This window comes from Myotis brandtii, unplaced genomic scaffold, assembly GCF_000412655.1.
Source record: "Myotis brandtii unplaced genomic scaffold, ASM41265v1 scaffold215, whole genome shotgun sequence".
Taxonomy (NCBI): Eukaryota; Metazoa; Chordata; class Mammalia; order Chiroptera; family Vespertilionidae; genus Myotis; species Myotis brandtii.
The window spans coordinates 311,646-316,634 of record NW_005358043.1 but is presented as its reverse complement, the minus strand read 5'-3'; positions in this window follow the sequence as shown (position 1 = coordinate 316,634).

Below are 4,989 nucleotides of genomic sequence, written 5' to 3'. Positions count from 1 at the left end.
AATTTCCACTTCTCTTCTCCCCAGCTCTTAGCAACCATGATTCTAATTTCTAACTCTGAATTTGACTATTCCAGGTACTATATATAAAATGGAATCATACAGTGTTTGCCCAATGTTAGCATAATGTCTTCTAAGTTCATCCATGTTGTAGTATGTGTCAGAATTTCCTTCCCTTTTAAGGCTGAATAATATCCCATTGTATGTATATATAACATTTATTTATCCATTCATCCACTAATGGCCATGTGGGTTGGTTCCAACTTTTAGCTATTGTGAATAGTACTGATAAGAACATGGATGTACAAATACCTCATTGAGACTCTGCTTTCATTTCCTTTGGTTATATACCCAGAAGTGGAATTGCTGCATCCATTATATGGTAGCTCTTCGTTTATTTTGAGGACCTGCCATCCCATTTTTCACAGCAGCTGCACTACTTCACATTTCTACCAGCAATGCACAAGAGTTTTAATTATCCACACCCTCAACAACACTTGTTTTCTGTTTTGTTTTTTTTTATAATAGTCACCCTCATGTTTGTGAAATATCTCATTATCATTTTGATTTGCATTTCCCTAATGATTAGTGATGTTGAGCATTATTTCATGTATATATTCTTTGGACAAATATCTATTTAAATCATTGCCCATTTTAAAAAATTATTATTTTATTGTTGTGTTGTAGGAGTTCTTTAAATATTCTGGATATTAACCCATTATCAGATAGATGACTTGCAAATATTTTCTCCTATTCTTTCAGTTATCTTTTCACTTTGTAGCTAGTGCCCTTTGATGTACAAGAGTTTTTAGTTTTTATGAAGTACAATTGATCTGTTTATTCCTATTACCTGTGCGTTGGTGCCATATCCAAGAAATCATTGCCAAATCCAATGTCGTAAAGCTCTCCCCCTGTTTTCTTCTAAGTGTTATAGTTTTAGCTCTTACTTTTAGGACTTTGACGCATTGGGGGTTAAGTTTTGTATGTGGTGTAGCAGAGAGATTCAACTTCTTTCTTTGCACGTGGATATTCAGTGTTCTCAGCACCATTTATTGAAAAGACCATTCTTTCCCCACTGAATTGTCTTGACAGCCTTGCCAGAAATCATTTGACCATATATAATAAATTGTAGTTATGGGCTCTCTGTTTTATTCTATTGGTCTATATGACTGTCTTTATGGCAGTACCACACTGTTTTCATTATTGTAGCTTTGTAATAAGTTTTGAAATCAAGAAATGTGAGACCTCCAACATTATTCTTCTTTTGGGGATTATTTGGGTTATTGGAGGTCCTTTGCAATTTAGGGTGATTTTTTTTATTTCTGCAAAAAATCTCATTAGAATTTTGACGGGGGAATGAACTGAATCTATAGATCACTTTGGATATTATTGACATCTTAATATCAAGTCTTCTAATACACGAACATGGATGTCTTTTCATTTATTTGTGTCTTTTTACATTTATTTCAACAATATTTTGTAATTTTCACTGTATAAGTCTTTTGCTTCCTTGGTTAAATTTATTCCTAAGTGTTTTATTCTTTCTGGTGCTGTTGTAAATAGAATTGTTTTCCTAATTTCCTTTTCAGGTTTATTGTTAGTGTATAGAAATGCAACTGATTTTTGCACATTGATTTTGCATCCCGCAACTTTCCTGAATTCATTTATTAGTTCTCTAAGTATTTTTGTGTGTGGGTGCTTTAGGGTTTTTTAGATATATGATTAAGTCACCTGTGAATAAAGATAATTTTATTCTTTTCCAATTTGGATACCTTTTGTTTATTTATTTGACTACCAGTACTGTTTTGGATAGAAATTCCTAAAGTAGGTATTCTTGACTGGTTCTGATCTTAAAGGACAGGCTTTTAGTTTTCACCAGTGTGCATGATGTTAGCTGTAGTTTTTCAGTATATGGCCGTTCTTACCAGGTATATTCAGGTAGTTTCCTTCTATTCTTACTTTGAGTGTTTGTTGTTGTTGTTGTTTTTTATCTTGAAAGGGTGTTGAATTTTATCAAATGTTTTCTTCTGCATCAATTTAAATTATTTGTTTTTCCTCTTTCATTTTGTTATTATGGTGTATTACATTGATTTTCATACTTAGAACCATTCTTGCATTCGAGGAAAATCCCATTTGTTCATTGCATATGATCCTTTTAATATGCTATTGAATTAAGTGAGTTGGTATTTCTTTTTATGGATTTCTCTATTAGTGTTTATGGGGATATTGGTCTGCAGTTTTCTTTTATTGTAGTGTCTTTGTCTGGCCCTGCTATGAGGGTAATGTTGGCCTCATATAGTGAGTTAAGTATTCCCTGTCTTGAACATTTTAGAATAGTTTGAGAAGGATTGGTGTTAATTCTTTATTAAATGCTTGGTAGCTTCAACAGTAAAGCAATCTAGCCCTGGGCTGCTTTTATTTTTGTTGAGAGATTTGGGGAGTTTGATTACTGATTCAATTTCCTTACTAGTTATAGGTCTATTTAGATTTTTTATTTCTTCATGATTCAGTCCTGGTAGGTTGTGTGTTTCTAGGAATTTGTCTATTTTGCCTAATTTATTTATTATGTTGGCATTCAATTGATCATAGTATTATCTTATAATCTTTTCTATTTTTGTGAAATCAGTAATAATGTCCCCTTTTCATTTCTAATTTTAGTTATTTGTGTCTTCTCCCTCTTTTTCTTAGTCAATACTTCTAAAGGTTTTTCAATTTTGCTTATGAAGAACCAATTCTTGATTTTGTTGATTTTCTCTGTTTTTTTCTGTTCTCTATTTTATTTATCTCTGCTCTAGTATTTATTATATCCTTCATTTTCTTACCTTTAAGTTTAATTTGTTCCCCTTATTCTAATTATAGTTAAGGTGTAAAGTCATTGATTTGAAATTATTTTTTAACATGTTTTTATAGCTATCAGTTTGCCTCTGAGCACTGCTTTTGCTACATCCCATAGGTTTTTCTAGGTTGTATTTTGTTATTGTTGTTGTTAATCCTGAGGATGTTTTTTCTATTGATTTTTAGAGAGAGTGGAAGGGAGGGGGAGAGACAGAGAGAGAGAAACACTGAGGTGAGAGACACATTGACTGGTTACCTCCTGCACCCACCCTGACCAGCACTGGGGATCAAGCCTGTAACTAATGTATGTACTCTTGACCAGAATTGGAATCAAACCCATAACTTTTCAGTCCATGGGCCAACACTAACCACTGAGCAACTGGCCAGAGCTCTAGGTTGTATTTTTATTATCATTTGCTTTAAGATATTTTCTAATTATTCTTATAATTTCTGGTATGACTCATTGATTAACAGTATGTGTTTTAATTTCCACATATTTGTGGATTTTCCAATTTTTCTTTTGCTCTTGATTTCTAGTTTAATTCCATTTTTTTATTGGAAATGACACTTTGTAAGTTTTTAGTCTTTTTAAATTCATGAAGACTTTTTTGTGGCCTAACATATGGTTTATCCTAGAGAAGGTTTCATGTACACTTGAGAAAAATGTGCACTCTGCTTTTGTTGGGGGAGTGTTCTGTATATTTGTATTAGATAAAATTGCTCTATAGTGGTGTTCAAATCTTTTATTTTCATATTGATCTCTGTTTCAATGTTCTATCCATTATTTAAGGTGGGGTATTGAAGTCTTCTACTATTACTGTAGAACTAAAGTCTGTCAATGTTTGCTTCATGTATTTTAGAGCTCTGATGTTTTGTGCATATAATTGTAATTGTTATGTTGTCTTGGTGAATTGATCCTTTTATCACTATATAATGTCTAACATCCTTTCATTTCAGTCTGAAGGACTCTCTTTAGCATTTCTTATAGGACAGATCTAGTGTAGTGAACTCCCTCATCTTTGGTTTGTTTGGTAAAGTGTTCATTTCTTTCTCATTTTTGAAGGACAGTTTTTCCTGATATAAAATTTTCAGGTGACAAGGTGTGTTCCCCCCAGCACATTAAAATGTAGGGTGTCCTAAAAAATGTATACACACTTAACAGCTGACAATCACTAGCTTAATTTGCACTTCTTTTCAGGTTTAACTCATTTGAAATAATGGGGGAAGCCAGACTAAGCTTTGAACAAAGAAAATTTATCCTAAAGTGGTACTATACTTTTTTTTATGGGGATACATAAAAGATAAAGTTTATAGATAGTACAAAACTGACAACAGTCGACAAATTGAGGGCACACAAATACTGAACAAAATGATTCTTAATTCCATTGCTTTCTGTTATCAGCAGTGCCTGGAACAGAATGGTCATCAATTGAAAATAGGCATTTGACAAAACAAATCATTCATTTTTTTTAGATTCTTTAAAATGTTGAAAATGAATTGTATATTAATATACACTGACTTTATAATCATTCAAAGTGTGCATACATATTTTGTGGACACCCTGTATTATTATTCCACTGCCTCTGACTTACAGTGTTTCTGTTGAGAAATCTTATTGAGGATTTCCTATAAATGACAGATGACTTTTCTTTTGCTACTTTCAGGATTCCTCCTTTGTCTTTGTCTTTTGATAACTCTCTTCTTCTTCTAGGACTCTTATAATGCTTATCTACACTAATAAAAGACAAATATGCTAATTGACCGTAACTTCGCTATGCCCAAGCCACGCCCAACAGCCAATCGGAGCAACTATATGCAAATTAACCCAACCAAGATGGCGGCCAGTAGCCATGGAGCTAGAGCAAGCAGGAGGCTTGGTAGCCCTGGGTTTGGAGGAAGCCAAGCTTCCCTCCTGCTCTGGCCGGCTGTGGCCTCTGCATAAGGCAACAAAGTTTCAATTATAGAAGCTAAATAAATCCCAGATACCTGCTTCCAGCAAGCCTCCACTGGGAGCTTGGGTGGCTGGGGGCTGTGGCCAGCAGACAAACAGCCATCAGCCCCTCACCTAGGATGGCCACAGCCTCTTGGGGTGAGGGTCCCCACTGGGGGCCTTGGCCAGCCTGCAAACAGCCATCAGCCCCTCACCCAGGCTGGCCA